A 17,655-nucleotide genomic window follows, 5' to 3' on the forward strand; every position below is an offset into this window, starting at 1 on the left:
AAGAGTCTGTAAGCTGAGATCAGGTCTGTTGAGATAAGGCTAGCATAGACTGTAGGTCATTCAGTGAGGGGAGAGTAACCCGTACTCGAAGCCAACCCCTTTTGTCTTTGTCAGAGACTCCAGCACTTGTTTCTTCAGGGGGGCTCACTGCTGGTTCAGGATGGACACATTCAACTTTCCCCCTTGCAGGAGAGAACTCAGCAGCTATGGCCTTGAGGGGACAGACTCAAAGGGGCCTCCCTTTGGGGTTGAGGCAAGACCCAACTGCAGGTGGGAGCTAGACTGTCTTTCTCATTCCAAGCCCTCAGTCAGAGGCTAAGCTCTCTGTCCTGCTTCACACTTCACACAATTCTCACACTTCAGCCTCGTGCTCAAACCATAAAAGCACCCCACACTGAGTTGTGATCTCTAATTTTCACAGGTGTGGTAGACTCTCATGGCATCCCACCACCAGAGACCCCATAGCCTCCCCTTTCCTCACCATTGCTATATTTTCACAGCCTCAGAGCTCAAAAGGGAGGGCACTCTGTAACAGCAATTTCAATCTAGTCTTTTTGCTGGTGGGGCAGCTGTGTGTGGGGTCCTTTCCCAGCCACATTTTAGTTCCTTAAGAAGTTTCTATGTGATACCCACACTGCAGTACTGAGTCACTGTTTGGTTTTCCACACATATAACTTCCTGCAAAAGCAAAATGTATCTCAAAGTCACAGCTGCAGCCTTCAGGTGTCTCTGTCAAAACTAGGTGTGGTGACATGATTGATTTAAGAGTCTGAGACCTTATCTGAGCTCTCCAGGTTGGCACTGCAGTTATGAATGTGCTGCTTGCTGTGTGTGTGTAGCCTGGTAGCCTTGGTCAGAGGTAGGAAAGGGAGAGAATGAGCACCTTATGCAGCAAGTTCAGCAAAAAAGTGTCCCCAAGTAATTGGAAAAATATCAAAAACAGAAATAGTCAGTTTGAAACTGGAAAAGCAGGCATTTGTGCTGCCTGTTGCCTACCAGGCCCAATAAGCAGAGACAGGAATTGCATTTTTATGGGTGCTTTATTCAAATGGCTGGTGATCTGTGAAGACTTGTGGGTTTGTGCCCTAGCAGACCACATATTACATTTCCTCTCACACCAGCCTTTTTATAACAGAGAACAGTGGGGGTGAAGGGTTTCAGAGCAAATTAGATTAAAAAAACCCCTTTAGCATTCTTGCCCTGGGCTATTAGCTGTCCCAAAGCAGTCATCTGTCTCTCCTTGGAAGGCAATAATGGCTCAGATAGCTCTAGCTGTGCCCCCAGGTGGTGGTCTTTAGCTGTGCCCTAGGAGGTCATCTATCTATCTCTTCCAGGAGCCAGGGTAGGCTGTACCTGCAGTTCCTGAAACAATAGCATTAACATATGCATTACCTACTATGCTTTTTAACTATTTACCTTAAACTAAAATTTCCCAACACTTGAGTCCCCCATCAAGTTTAAGTATTGGTATCAGGCTATTTCTATGCAAGAGAGGAAAGTGATTGATATAGGAGTTAAAGAAAAGGGAGAAGACCAAAAAGCCAAGCTATTCATTAGATGAGAGAAAAAGGAACACTTAAAAACAAGGAGAGTTGTAAAAACATGCTATCACCAGGCATAATTAGTGGAAATTGTTTGAACCAATAGGAAAGTGAAGAATTAAAATGAGACTGAAAGAAGAGGTAGAATGGGGATAGAGATCAGAGGGATCATGAGGGTGACTTTCCTGTCCTTGGGCTCTTGGGCCAACATGAGACATATTAATAGGTTTTTGTCCTCTGAGCAGTGACCATCAGTGATGACTCTGCAAAATGTGAAGATGGAGGTGAACCTCTGAAAGCTTCCACCCCAGCAGTGAAAAGGAAAACTGGTAAGGAGGTGGGAGCTCAAGGCTTGGGCTGCAGGAACCTGAATTAAGAGCTACTGTTTCCTGAGACATCTATTGTGAGTTCATGTTGCACCATGGATCCAGTTTATCCTGGGTCCTATTCTCTGTATTTTATTTGACCATTTTGGAATGTGCAAGGCAATAAGAAATCACTGCATTTATATATATTTTTGAAGAAGAAGCTATATATTGATGGTTCCTATTAATATCGTATATGTATCCATATATTGATTCTATAGTAGAAATAGGCTAGTAAAGTAATAAGTTTGTCTTAAAATTAACTAACTGATACGACTATTCAGTATTGAATTTATACAATTGTCTCTAAAGAGAAGAGAAAAACAAGTATTTCTTTATTGGAAGGTCATTGTCATCTGATCACAAACATTGAACAGTGTCAGAAGACAACTCATTCATCTAGTATTAGCAGAAATAGACAAAGTGTTTTAAAATCCAAAGTGTTGTTTTTGACAGAGTTCTTCAGCAAGTCATGACATAAAAGTATAGTGACTTTCAAGGGCCTTTGCAAATAGTATCTTACTTTTTTCTTTACAGCAACTGTTATGGGTAAACAGGATGGGTGTGGTCACCCCCTTTTCTAGGTGAGAAAACACAATTACATAAATGTGTCGAGGTGTTTTACAAAGCCTTATAGAGATAAAAAGAAGTACAAGACTAACTTTCTGGATTTTGCATTTTTTTGGTAAAAGTAGAACTTGAAATGGGTATCAAAATGGTGTTTCCCTAATCCTATGGGCAGCATGAGTGGTAAAAAGACCTGTAGCTCTTTAGGGCACAGACTGCTGGTTTGTTTCCCTTCTTACTTTCTCAGAGGATGTTGAAAATGTGCCTATTCAGGAAAACACTAGGAGAATACCTCCAAACTAATAAAAGTGTTACCTTGTCTTTATGTTACCAAAGTACAATTTTGTCGATAATAAACTTCTTGTAATACCTCATTATGTCTACCCATGTAAAATGTAAGTTTGCTTCAGTTTTGGGGGAGTGTACTTTCTAACTTGTGTCTCAGTGTAGGAAACTGCTCTAAAAGGTGATTTTGAAGTCGGTCTATGGCTCAAACATAAGAGATTGTTTCCCAGCCTTGCAAACAGCCCAAGGGGCATGAGTGGTTGGGGGGCAGGAGGAGTGTCTCTATCTTCAACACAAGATTTCCAAATTCCCCTCACAAAGAAACAGCAGATGAAGAAAGTGTGAAATGGCAATAGATGGAGAAAGAGGAAGAAGAGGGAGAAGTGTAGGGAGGTCAGGTTCAAACAGAGCAGTGAATTGTCTCTGCTCAGGGCACAGGGAATGGAGCATCACTAATCCCCAAGACACTTGACTTAGAAGAGCAGCCCAGGAGGCCTGGATGTAAGCCATGGTTTGCATGGTTGTTCAAGATTTTCCTGTTTTGTTATTAGTGAATTTCCTCTGAGAAGGTTTTTGGTCACTTGCTGTGACAAATAAAGCATCGTACTCTTTTGTGCAGTGATTAATGTCCTTGACTCTTTAGATTCAAGTGCTCACAATGCTAACATGCACAGGATATGAATATATAAATATATGTTTTATGGTTGTTTAAATAGTTGTTTCCACTTTCTCTCCCTCCCCCCCCCCCCACCTCCCACCTCGGTCCTTCCCCTCTTTGGCTTTGTCCATGTGTCCTTTATATATGTTCCTTGAAGACCTTTCCCCTTCTTTCCACTCTTACCCTCCTCCCCGCTCCCTTCTGGCTACTCTCACTTTATTCTTTATGTCAATGTTTCTGGTTATATTTTGCTTGCTTGTTTGTTTCATTGATTAGTTTCCACTAATAGGATAGGAATATTTAAAAAATTTTTAACTGTATTTTTTTATTACTATTTATATACCTTATATACCCCTTCCCCCACCTCCAGAATCACCACATTGTTCTTCATGTCCATGAGTCTCAGGACATGAGACTCATTTTTGCTTGATCCCTTCACCCCCTAATCCCCCTGACTTAGAGACACCAGCCTGCTCTCTTTCTATGAGCTACCTCTAGTTTGCTTGTTCAGTTTGTTCATTAGATTCCACATATGAGTGAAATCATGTGGTATGTCTTTCTCTGACTGGCTTATTTCACTCAACATAATTTTCTCCACACTCATCCATGCTGTCAAATGGGGTAAAATTTTCTTTTCTTTATGGTTGAGTAGTATTCCATTGTGTAAATATACCATAGTTGTTTTATCCACTTATCTACTGAGAGACACTTGGGCTGCTTCCATGTCTTGGCAATTATAACTAACGCTGCAATGAACATACAGATGCTTATGTTCTTTTGAATTTTGGGTTTCCTCAGATACACTTGCAGAAGTATGAACACTGAGTCAGAAGACAAACTTAGTTTTAATTTTTTGAGGTGTCTCTATACTGCTTTCCACAGTGGTTGTACCAATCTGTGTTCCTACCAACAGTCTGTGAGGGTTCCATTTTCCCCACATCCTTGACATCATTCCCTGTTTGTTGTTTTGTTGATGATATCCATTCTGACAGATGTGAGGTGATATCACATTGTGGTTTCATTTTGCATTTCTCTAATGATTAGTGACTTTGAACATCTTTTCATATATCTGTTGACCATTTGTTTGTCCTCTTTGGGGAAGTCTCTGTTCAGGTCCTTTGCCCATTTTTTTTAACTGGATTTTTTTTTGTGGTGTTGGGTCTTGCAAGTTCTTTATAAATTTTGGATATTAGCTGCTTATCAGGTGATTGGTGATCATGATCTCCCATTCTGTGGGTTGTCTTTTTGTTTTGTTGATGGCTTCTTTTGCTGTACAAACACTTTTAGTTTGACAAAGTCCCATTTGTTTATTTTTTCTTTTGTTTCCCTAGACTCAGGAGATATATCAGATAAAAAATTGCTATTAGCACTGTTCAAAGTCTTACTGCCTTGTTTTCTTCTAGAAAGTTTTATGGTATGGGGTCTAATATTTAAGTGTTTAGTGCATTTTGAATTTATTCTTGTGTGTGGTGTAAGAAAGTGGTCTAGTTTCATTTTTCTGCACTTATCTGTCCAATTTTCCCAACACCATTTATTGAATAAACTGTCTTTATCTCATTGTATGTGTTTTCTTCCTCTGTCAAATATTAATTGACTGTTAAGTTGTAGGTTTATTTCTGAGCTCTCTATTCTGTTCCATCAATCTAAGTGTCTTTTAAAGCCAGTACCATGCTGTTTTCATTACTATGGCCTTATAGTATACTTTGATATTAGGTAGCATGATTCCTCCAACTTTTTTCTTCTTTCCCAGGATTGCTATTGCTGTATGGGGCCTTTTGAGATTCCATATAAATTTTTGAAATATTTGTTCTTGTTCTGTGAAATATGTCATTGGAATCTTGATACAAATTGTGTTAGATCTATAGATCACTTTGGGTAGCATGGACGTTTTAATGATGGTATTCTTCCTATCCATGAACATGGTATGTGCTTCCACTTATTTGTATCTTCTTCTATTTCTTTCTTCATTGTCATACAATCTTCTTCTATTTCTTTATTGTCATCCAAGGAGGTCTTTTACATCCTTGGATAGGTTTTTTCCTAAGTATTTTATTCTTTTTGAAGCTGTTATGGATGGGATTGATTTCTTAATTTCCCTTTCTGTTAGTTCATTATTGGCATATAAAAATGCAACTGATCTTGGGATATTAATTGTGTGCTCTGTTTCTTTTCTGAACTTATTTATCATTTCTAGTAGTTTCTTGGTAGGATATTTAGGGTGTTCTATGTACAGTATCATGTCATCTGCAAATAATGACAGTATTCCTTCTTCCTTTCCAATTTGGATGCCTTTTGTGTCTTTTTCCTGACTGATTGCTGTGGTGAGGACTTCCAGTGCTGTGTTGAATTTATCCCTGTCTTGTTCCCCATCTTTATGGAACACCTGAAGTTTTTGCTTATTGAGTATGATGCTGGCAGTAGGTTTGTCATATATGGTCTTTGTTATATTTAGGTAATTCCCTCTATTCCCACTTTGCTGAGAGTTTTTATCACAGTTGGGTGCTGGATTTTCTCAAATGCTTTTTCCTGTATCAATTGATGTGTTCATGTGGTTTTTATCCTTCCTTTTGTTTATGTGGTGTATCACATTTATTGATTTGCAAATATTGTACCAAACTTGCATTCCCAGAATAAATCTCACTTGATCATGGCATATGATATTTTTAATTAGACCTCTCCCTTTGGCATTATGTAGTGTCCTTCTTTGTCTCTGACTGTAGCCTTGGTTTTAAAACTTATTTTGTTGAATGTAAGCATTGCTCCCTTAGTTTTTTTCCCCATTTGCATGAATGTTTTTTCCTCCCTTTACTTTTAGTCTCTTTTAAGGAGCATATATCTGGATCTTGTTTTCTTATCCATTCAGTTCCCCTATATCTTTTGATTGGAGCATTTAAGCCATGTACATTTAAAGTGATTATTAATAGATATGTATGTATTGCCATGTTGTTTTCTTTTCTTTTTCTCCTTTTTCTTAAAGCAAGTCCTTTAATGTTTGTTGTAGTACTGGTTTTGCATACACAAATCCTTTAGCTTTTTCTTGTCTAGGAAGCTCTTTATTGCTCCTTCAATTAAATGAGAGTCTAGCTGGGTAAAGTAGTGTTGGTTTTAGGTCCTTGCTTTTCATCACCTTCAATATTTCACTCTGCTCCCTTTTGTCCTGAAATGTTTTGATGAGAACTAAGATGACAGTCTAATGGGAGCTCCCTTGCAGGTAACTAACTGCTTCTCTCTTGTGGTTAACAGTCTCTTCTTGTCTTTAAGCTTTCCTAACTTAATTATGATGTGTGTTGGTGTGGGCCTCTTTGGATCCATCTTGTTTTGGACCCTCTGCTCTTCCTGGTACTGTCTTTTTTCTTCCCCTGATTAGGGAGGTTTTCAGTCATTATTTCTTCAAATAGGATCCCAATCCCTTGCACACTTTCTTTTCCTTCTGGTATCTCTATGATGTGTTATACTTCATGTTATCCAAAATATTTCTTAAGCTCATCTCATTTTTTTAAATTATTTTTTCTTTTTGCTGTTCTGCCTTAGTGTTTTCTCCTACCTTGTCTTCCAAATCAGTGATTTGATCCTCTGTTTCATCTAACCTACTCTTTATTCCTTCCACTGTGTTATTTATTTCAGATATTGCATTCCTGACTTCTGTCTGGTTCTTTTTTATGGTTTTCATATCTTTTTTGATTCTGTTGAGCATCCTTATAATCAGTAGTTTAAAATGTATACCTGATAAATTGCTTGCCTCCACTTCATCTAGCTCTTCTTTTGGAGAATTCTCTTGTTCTCTCTTGGTGACTGTTTCGTTGTCTTCCCATTTTGGCTGCCTCTTTTAGTTTGTTTGTATGTGTTAGGTTGATATGAAAACACTCTGCTGGCAAATTAGTCTTTATTTTGAAAGAATTGTTTTCAAGATTAAAAATCCTAGGTGAACACTTATTTCTCCTCAATATACTGATATGACTATTACATTGTCTTTTAGAGTCTATCATATGGCTGATGAATATTCCCCTTGTATTTTAACAGTCATTTCTTTGTTAGTAAGCTTCTTTCTCAGCAAAATCTTTTTCCAACCATTTAATTATGAAAAATTTCAAGCTACCAATAACATGGGAAAATTTACAGTAAACATAGATTGACAATTAACATTTACCATTCTTGCTCTATCACATTTCTCTCCATCTATCCATTTCCCTATTTATTCACTAACCATCCTAAATTTGAAACATTTTAAAGTTGCAAACAATACTACACTTCCTTCCAAACACTTTGACATGTGGGTTATTAACTGGACTTCAATGTTTGTATTTATTATATTTTCTCTGATAGTATTTAGAATGAGATGTGTAAGTATTACGTACATCATTCTGTCAGTTCAGATTAAATTACTCTCCTCTAAAATGCAAATCTTTATCAAGAGATGGAATGTGACCATCACCCTGGAACTTAAAAAAACCTTCTCTGAGGAGAGAAGGGAGACTTTATTATCCTGGGATATTTCTAAGGAGGGAGAGATTCTCTATTTTATATTGGTTGGGAAACAAATTTGCCTTCTGACATGGAGGGCTACATTACCTCTGGCTTCTAGAACTGTTTGTTATTCACACATCCTTGAAAAGATACTCTGGGGCATGTGGCAACCCATGGAGAGTTGCCTCCCAACAAAGTGACCTGACATAGCAGATCCTGGCAACCTCCGCATGAGGACAGCACTCCACTAGCTATGAAGATTACTGGGACCACTGGAGTCCAGGACCAAATTCATCCAATTGGTCTCCTTCAGTATTTAACAAATTTCCTAAACCACAATTGTTTTAAGTCTCTTATAATCATCCCTTACAGTTCAAGTCACCGTGTTTGCATGAGAGGCAAATGAAGGCCTGGCTTTCACACAAGAGGTGCAATCCCAAGGCATTGTTTTGGACCCTCTGCTCTTCCTGGCACTGTCTTTTTTTCTTTTCCTGATTAGGGAGGTACTGCACTATGACCCTGAAAGAGATGCATTTACAATTGTTGAGGCTCCTAAGGGTAATATAGCAGCCAAGGTAAGATGGGACCCTGACCACCTGTACTCCTTATAGTTCTCAGTTCTGTTCATAATTGATGGGGTTTTTAAAGAGGTGGGAGCAGGGCAGTCTCTCCAATCTGACCTCTTTGTTCATAATGTCCTGATGGATTTGTCACCACTACTCCTCACTACTGAACGACAGAATCAGTGTGCAGACATTGTCCAGAGATACTCTGCATGAGATGTGCAAATACTGGCACCAGCCCCTATTTCCTTGTGTCAGATGCTGAGTGGCAGACTCAGCATCCCTGAAGTGGGAAACCTGGACCAGGTGGTTTCCTTGTGGAGAGGACTCAGGGCTGTTCTGAATGACAGGTATCATAATGCCTCTCCACCTCCCATAGCTTCCAGCTGTTTCCTTTAGGTGCCTGGATCTTTGCTCTTCCTTCACTGACATGAAACCAGTGTGTGACTTTCCACTGGGTTCAATTTTATCTTTCTTTCCATAAGCTCCTACTGTCACTCAGACTTTCCATCCAGAAAAATAAGACATAAAAAGTGCAAAGGCATTTCCAAAAATATATAATGATAATTAAATCCAAATGGTCTGGGCACTCCTGTGATTCTGCCTTCCAGGCTGGTTGGGGAAAGATAGAGGCATCATTCCCAGGAAGGGTCAGAACAGAATCCAGAATTTTCAGAATTGGTCTCTGTAACACCATTATTCCCATCCCACCCCACCCTTGCCTTTGAAACTAATCTGTTTCTGCCTTCTTGGGGACAGCTGCCTTACATGACCAAAGAGCCGTAACAGAGAATTATGTGCACAGAAGGAGACAAGGTCATAGAGTTAGATGATCAGAGCATTCAGTGTAGTTTTTTATAAAGTGCACACCATTCCTCAGACTGCAAATAATCCGGCCAGCCATGCAATTTGCAGATTGCTCTAGAGCTTCCTGAGCTCCCCTTTCAGCTTTGGAGAAGGCTAATGTCGGAGAGAAATAAGGCAAAGCAGTGAACACAAACAACATGTAGACACGATCTCCACCAGGTCACTCCATCTTTGTCCTCTCTGCTCCTGAGTCAGAGCTCACACAGGAAGAGGCAGGTACAGTCTCAGACTTTGTCTCCAGCGACCTAAGTGCAGGGAAATAGCCCCGCTGCAGAGCTCACTTCTACCAAGACAGCAGCTGTATGCATCACTGTCACATAAGAATTAGGGGGGCTGACTCCATGGGGCACTAAGATGGTTGTATTGACACTAGGTGTCCCTGCTAAAGCATTCTGATTGTGGGGGTGTTGAGAGGTGTAATGAAGGTAGACATTCTGTGATTATGTATCAAAAATGCCAGTCAAAGAAAGACTCTGAAACTCTGGATATTTGTGGAATAAAGTTTCCTAAGTACTCCTATGACTTTACCAAAAGTACCTCAAGATGGTAGAAAGTTTTCTGTGTGTAATTGTAATATGAGACAGAATGAAGAAACTTCTCTTTCAGGGATAGGACAGCAGCCAGATGTGCCTGTGGATTTTCAAGCTGAAATAGTTCCTGTGACTTGTAAAGAGAAGATGGGGCTGTTAATTAAGAGAAGAATAGAACAAGGTAGGTTTTATGGTTTACTTTAATTTGCAACCGCCATAAGAAGGAATCCCATGATATAATGGAATTATCCATGTGTACTTCCTGTTGTTCAAGGAATACAGGCCCCACTGTGACTTGAAAGAAAAAGGAGGGATCCCTAAAGTGATATTCTTACACTTTTTAAAAGATTGTTTATTTTTAAATTTTTATTTATTTATTTTTAGAGAGAGGGGGATGGAGGCAGAAGCAGAGGGAGAGAAACATCATTGTGTTGTTACTTCTCACTTGCTTCCCACTGGGGACCTGGCGCCCAACCCAGGCATTTGCCTTGACTGGCAACCCTTTGGTTTGCAGGCTGGCACTCAATCCATTGAGCTATACCAGCCAGGGTGATATTTTTACACTGTAAGCAGTGGTGCATATTAAGTGCTCACCCCCATGTGGATGTGTCCATGAGGATGCCCAAAGAACCAAAGAGAAGTGTAGGATCATCAGTCTATGGGCGGAAAATACTGCATTTTTTACTTTGAATCAGATATAACAGGAAAGAGGCCCTCAGCCTCCATGTTCACGTCCTGTATCCCATCTGGGTAATGACCACCAGGACAGGGTGTTAGATGTAGTGAGGAGACCAGAGAGTTTAGAATCAGAAAACCTGATCCCAGCCTCAGCTCTGCTGAGAGTGACAGTGTGAAGAATGGGAACTTCCTAAGCCTGAAACTTCTCATCTAAGATATGGGTAATCATTACAAATCTGCTTCCTGGTGTGATGTTGAGAATTTATTTACATAATGAATGTAAATATTTTGTGATTTTAAAACTATAAATCTTTTCAATAATTATTATTTTGAACTTCTTATCAGATTATTCTTAATATGGTTATGTGAACAATTAATACAATTAAAAGCTTGCATCATAACTGTCTTTTAAACAGCTTCACTGCGATATAACTCACATACATTTCACCATTTAAAGTATGGAATTCACTGTTGACTATTTGTTTGTCTGTCTTGTTCATCCACAAGATTACAGAATCATCATTATAATCTAATTTTAGAACATATTTGCCCCTCACTAAAGGAAACCGCATGTCTCTCATCAGTCAATGCCAATTTCCACCCTGCCCCATCACCCATCCTGAGCCACCATTAATTACATTCTGACCCATAGATTGATCTATTCTAAGCATTTCATATCAATTGAGTCATAAAAATTGTGCCTTTCTGTCACTGGTTCTTTCATTCAGAATGATGTTTTCAAGGTTTATATGTGTAGTACCATGTGTTATACTTCTTTTTCCTTTACTAGTATATCTAATAAATTCTGGTGATCAGGAAACTCACAGATTTGGTTGATTTTGGGTGCAAATTACATGAGAGAATGCAGGTTACCATAAAAGAGATGAAGGAAGATGCATGGAGAACCAATAGTGAAGGGAAGGAAACTGGGACTCAAAACAATAGAGTGGACCAGAAGGAAGAAAGAAACAAGGAAACAGAAAAGAATGGAAAAATAAGAATTCAAAAAAACGAGGAGAAGCTTAGGAAACCTCCAGGACATCCTTAAACATTCCAACATCTGAATTATAGGGGTACCAGAAGGGGAAGAGGAAAAGCAAGAGATTGAACACGTATTTGAACAAATAATAAAGGAGAACTTTCCCATTCTGGCAAAGGAAATAGACTTCCAGGAAATCCAGGAAGCTCAGAGAGCCCCAAAGAAGTTGGACCCAAGAAGAAACACACCAAGGCACATCATAATTATATTAGCCAAGGTAAAAATGAAGGAGAGAATCCTAGAAGCAGCAAGAGATAAGGGGACAGTAACCTACAAAGGAGTTCCCATCAGACTGTCAGCTGATTTCTCAAAAGAGACCTTATAGGCAAGAAGGGGCTGGAAAGAAATATTCCAAGTCATGAAAGACAAGGACCTATATCCCAGATTACTCTATCCATCAAAGCTTTCATTTAGCATGGAAGGGCAGATAAAGTGCTTCTCAAATAAGGTCAAGTTAAAGGAGTTCATCATCACCAAGCCCTTATTTTATGAAATGTTAAAGGGACTTATCTAAGAAGAGAAGATAAAGAAAAAACATGTATAGTAAAAGGACAGCAAACTCACAATTATTAACAACCACACCTAAAGCAAAACCAAAAGAAACTAAGCAAACAACTAGAACAGCAGCAGAACCACAGAAATGGAGATCCCATGGAGGGTTAGCAACAGGGGAGTGGGAGGAGGAGAGAGGGGGAAAAGGTACAGAGAATAAGTAGTATAGATTGTAGGTTGAAAATAGGGGGAGGGTAAGAATAGTATGGGAAATGTAGAAGCTAAAGAACTTATAAGTATGACACATGGACATGAACTAAAGGGGGGGATATGGGTGGGAGAGGGTGTACAGGGTGGAGGGGAGTGAAGGGGGGAAAATGGGACAATTGTAATAGCATAATCAATAAAATATATTAAAAAATAATACCATCAAACTAGAAGAACACTGTTGTAACACAAGACGCAGATGTTGCCATAGTGCCATTGTGAGCAACAGGGCCCCCACTTAAGACTTCCCTCCATAACAAGAAAAGACCTTGGAGGGGTCTTGCAGGATTGGGGATTTGGAAGTATGAAAGAGGATGCCAGACTCTCCTGCTATAGATCTTGTATCCAAATATGTTGACTTCAGATCCAGTGTTGGGGAAGGTCAACATCTGAGCTGTGAGGACAAAGGTTTCAGGAACAATTTACCCAAATCTTTCAGGAACTACAATGAAGTGCATAGCAGAGGCAGAAATACATTGGTTCACCCTCGGTGAATTTGAAATCAGAGGAGTCCACAAAACACTGGACCAATGGAAGATGAGACTGCACTGTGGTAAGAGAACCCTGGGAAACCTGATGAAGGTATTCCAGTGACAGGGGCAGGAGGTGTAGCTTCTTGTTTTGGTCAAAGATGAGGTCACTATTTGTTTATGAAATACACGTTGAGTTGTGGCTGGAGCCCTGAGGTCCCATACTTTATCCTTTCCCCAGGAAGAGGCACCCCATTCTCATACCTCAGTACAAGGGAGCTCAATGATTTCTCAAAAGGGGCACTGTCTGGGTAAATGCAGGGGTCTGGAGGAGGGAAAGGTCATTCTGTCCCAGGTCCTTGCAGAAAACATTTGACACTGAAAGAAAGAAGATAGTCTGCGGTCAAACAAGTGGGCATAAGACACTCCAGAAAAGAGTGGTGTAAAAACCAGAACCACAATTACCTTGACTCAGTGACTTGAGGTAGAGGGATTGTGTGTGATACAGCATAATTCATCAATTACAGTTGTTTGTGTAGGGAATTAATGCCAAGATAAGGAGTTTAAATTCATTACATAGACAGTGCAGAACCAGGGAGTCTCCTGAGGTGTGACATGACATATTAAAACAGCATCTCAGACAACATGAGAACGTGAACAGACTTCACTGTCTTTCAGCTCAAGAAATGTATAGTCAACATGCAATGCTGACCTCCCATGTCACTCCTGTCTGAATGTTCCCTGACTGACCTGCCCTAGTGACCCCTTCGCTGGGCCCTCTGAACTATTTTGGCCCTCCTCACACTGTTTCATTCTTATTTTTCCATCCATTCCTTTTGTCTCTCTAGATTCCTCTAGAGTTTGTCCATGATTATGTGCTCAACATTGTCCAGAGAGTGTGACATCCTGTAGGTATAGGACACATGTGTGTCAGTTGAACTCACACCTACAGCCCTGGTGTGAGGATGTAGGTGTGAGTGACACTGATGGGAATGGAAAGGAATAGTGAGAAGTGTCAAAGAGATTGTGAAGGAAAACAGGAAAAAAGCATGTGAGCAAGGAAAAAGTTCTGAAGATTATTTTCTAGGGACCATTTTTTACTTTGAGAACAGGTGAGGAAAGAGAGGAGGTTTCTTATTTACATACCTTGGTTTGAGCTGACAGCAGAACATTTGAGTAGAAATATTTATGAGGAGGTTGGAATGCAAGACCCATGAAACTTAAATACAGACTTCCCATGTACTTATATATTTTTATCTTTCAGGATGGAACTCTGAGTAGACCTCCAAGAAAACATGGTTCAAATAAAGAGGTGATTATTACTTTATATGAGTTCTTATTACATAACTGATTTTATACGTACAGCATCTTTTTTATGATTTCATGGTGGCATAATGAACATTGTCTCCCCTTCTCTTCTCACCTGTCTTTATTTCATTTTATTTATTTTGCATGCCTTCAGAGTTACTCCATTGAACAAAAATTAGGTTGTATGCAAGGTTATCTGTGAACTGTAGACAATTTGAGGCTGGGATGATAAGATTCCATCAAAATAGCCTGAGAGAAGTATTTTAGTTACACAGATGTTGTAAGAGTGTCAAACCTATTAAACAAACATGATTATGGAATACACAAAAACATTTTCAATAAGGTCACAAGGTCATTTTCAACTCAATCCTGTATTGTTTTTGTTAAAGGTTATGATTTCCTAACTTCAATGAAATGTGAAGGAATAAAATTTGCTCCCTATCATCCAGATGAACCTGTCTAGTAGACAGTCTATCTTGAGACAGATATGAAACCATATACTACTTCATGAGAGAAGAAACTAAGGGCATATTTCTTCTCTGATTACTTACATACTCTTTCATCCTTCAATAAAATATACACACAGACATACAGATTTCTTTCTCAAGCAGAAATTATTAGCAAATTTTTCATGAGGCGTTGCTGTTGGGGAGGGAGCTCTAGAGAAATGGATGTAGCCTGTGTGAGAGGCTGACCTGGAAAATTGTTTACTTTGATGCCACCCCTTTGGCTCCACCTCAGGGACTGAGCAGGCCTCCTTTCTATATGTGAAAGTGGTTTCTCCCTCTGTGGAAGAACATGGAGGCAACAACAACAACAAAAATACATAATATGCAGTGTAGATTCAGGACAAAGTAGTAATTTTCACAACATCTGGTATGAATGAGAACTTGAGAAGGAGGGGAAGGTGCAGGTGCCATTCTCACACAGTACAGATACAAATGACCACCCAGGATGTTCACAATATTCTATATTAGCTTACACAGATCTGGCCACTGGGACTTCATCTAACACTGGGAATGTGAAGTCCAGGCCTTTACATTATCTGACTATCTGGATTTTTTAAATAACCAAATGTTGGGACACTTCACCCACTGTGTACTGTTGGACCTAGTCAGTGATTAAGAGCAGTGCCTCTACCATTCTCCATGTGTCAAGGGTTACTTAATCTGGATTACCTAAAGGAGCTAGCAACTTCCAACCTATGGGTTTCATCCTTATCCATGGGCACAAGTGTTGGCAGAAAGAAGACTCAATTGCTTATATATTTTGTGTTTCCTTGATCAAGGACAGAAGCTTTCCAAAGTGGCAGGTCTTAAGATCCAGTCCTATCTCAGTCCAAAACTTCTCTTGATGGAGCCCCAGGTTTCTGGAAACTTCAGTGTCACTCTTGGCACCATTCCGCAGCTTCTTGTGCTAATAAGAGCCACTTATACTTTTGGTGACAACTGTTGTGTTGTCTACGACAAAAATCTATTATATTCAGCCAGAATAATCATTTATTGTATGTTAATATTTGCTTTAAAAGATAGCAATAATCTCTTTTTCTAAGTGAAACAATACTCATTTAATCATTCAACATATAGTTATTAAGTGCATAAAGAATGTTTAATGGCCATTAAAGAATATCAAAATAATATCACTGACCTCAAGGATTGTTTCACCTTCATTGTCTACCATGGAAGAATAACTATTAGGGGCAGGGGATCCTGGGATACCCAAGAGGCAGGCAGCAACATGACCATTTCTCAGGCTACTTTCCAGGGGATCACATTTGTCTGTGACCTCTCTGCCCTGGGTGGAGATAAAAGCTGAAGGCCCCTAAAGAGAAGGAGGTCAAATCATTCTACTTAAAGAACATAGAAGAGCAATGCAAGTGTAGTATGCAGCAGTCAGTTTCTTGTGGAAAGGCAGCCAGGTGACATCTTGAGATTTGGAAGAAAGGGAAATGAGGGTGACCTTCTAGAAGAAGAACTGCAGTACCAAGGACCTTGGATTCATTTTATCTTTGTTGTGAGGCCCTAAAACAGCTGCAGGAAATGGTGAATATCTTCCTTGGGACATGTGCACATTTCCCACAATCCTAAAAATAGACAGAGACTCAGACGGTCCTTCCTGTCATACTACAAATGGCTAAATTTCATGGGGAGGAGAAGTCAACTGTTCCAGCAAGAATACCTGGAATTCTCACACCTGTTAATGAAAATTTTCTTCAGTAGACATTACAGACCAATTCAATGACTTACAAGATCCTCACTCATTAATAACCACACTTGCTCAGGCTCAATCTCAATTTAGGCTGTACTGAAATCACCTAAAGACATTTGATCAGTCTCAGTTCCCACTGTGCATGTCATTCAGGATTCTCCTGGAACACTGAGTGGCAGCTATGGCAAGACTTTCCTTGGGGCTTGTATTTTCTCATGTATAGATATTTTTAAATCAAAAGAAATAACCCAAATCCTGATTCACCCAAGGTAAGAATATTCACCCAAAATTCCAGAACAAGATTCAAAATAATTCCTAGTGACTTTTCATCCTTGATTATATTCTACATTAAGAAAAATAACATAGCTTTGTTCCAAACTACTCTGCCCAATGATTTTAAGAAGCACATTTCTGATCTTTCTGTGTGTTGTTATTAGAGATATAATACAGACTTTGAGAAACAGACCCCTCATTTATGTATTAAGTTGGAACCATTCTTTAGGGTCTCAGCTTCCCTGTTTGCAGTGGACCCTACAGGGACAATGGATTTAACAACAACAACAAAAGCTTATATTTTACTGTGAGAAGAAATGGGGATAGATTGGATTTGGGACACAAGCAAGAATAGGGACTCAGAATGGATTCTCAGGTTTGTGGTTGAAGGTGCATGTTTTATGAGATGGAAGCACCAGGAAAGAGCAGGTAGTGGGTTGGGGAAAGAGAATACATTATGTTTTGACTGGATAAGTTTGGGGTGTGATTTAGGGCCCAGGAGGAGATGCTGGTGAGCACAGGGATGTACACAAAGGCAGGAGGCAGGGTGGACATAGGGGCACTAGAGACATAGTGATGTAACTGGGGCTTTGAGAGTGATTTAACCATCTGGGGCCAACCAAATGGCCAAAAATGGTAACCTGGAGTATCCTTTGTAAATGTTGGAGGACAAAGACTGAATGTAACATCATGCATCAATGAGTCAAGGGAGTAACCCCAGGAGAAAGACAGCATAGACCACACGTGTTTGGAGAAAGCAGAACGGGTCACAATAGAGAAAGGTAGGCACTGTCATCCCTGCCTCTTGCTCTTCAACAGCCCACTTCCCTCCTAACCAGCACTCATCAATGAGACAGCCAGTCCCCAAGCCAACCTCATTTGTGTCACCTCAGATGGGCACTGGAGGGGAAGAATTTCTCCCACAGTCCATGGGATAGACAGGATGTTTCTATCTGGGAGAGAACAACCTTCAATCGGTTCTCAAACTTCTTGATTCTCTCAGAAGGCAGAACCAGGAAAGCAACCATGAGCTTATACAGTTCCCAAAAGTTCGTCCTTCGTATGTAAATGCTGGTTTCC

The 17,655-nt window shown here is 39.8% G+C and overlaps 1 long non-coding RNA gene across 1 annotated transcript; it reads left to right on the top strand.

The window, feature by feature from the left end:
- The first annotated feature begins 1,722 nt into the window (after positions 1-1,722).
- LOC123817930 lies at positions 1,723-14,102 on the top strand. Its single transcript, XR_006785558.1, has 4 exons — positions 1,723-1,870; positions 9,917-10,021; positions 12,756-12,869; positions 14,051-14,102. It is a non-coding gene; the product is annotated as an uncharacterized LOC123817930 (long non-coding RNA).
- Positions 14,103-17,655: the final 3,553 nt, after the last annotated feature.

The sequence above is a fragment of the Phyllostomus hastatus genome, unplaced genomic scaffold (assembly GCF_019186645.2).
Source record: "Phyllostomus hastatus isolate PE091 unplaced genomic scaffold, TTU_PhHast_1.1 phas_contig_2394, whole genome shotgun sequence".
In the NCBI taxonomy this organism is placed as follows: Eukaryota; Metazoa; Chordata; class Mammalia; order Chiroptera; family Phyllostomidae; genus Phyllostomus; species Phyllostomus hastatus.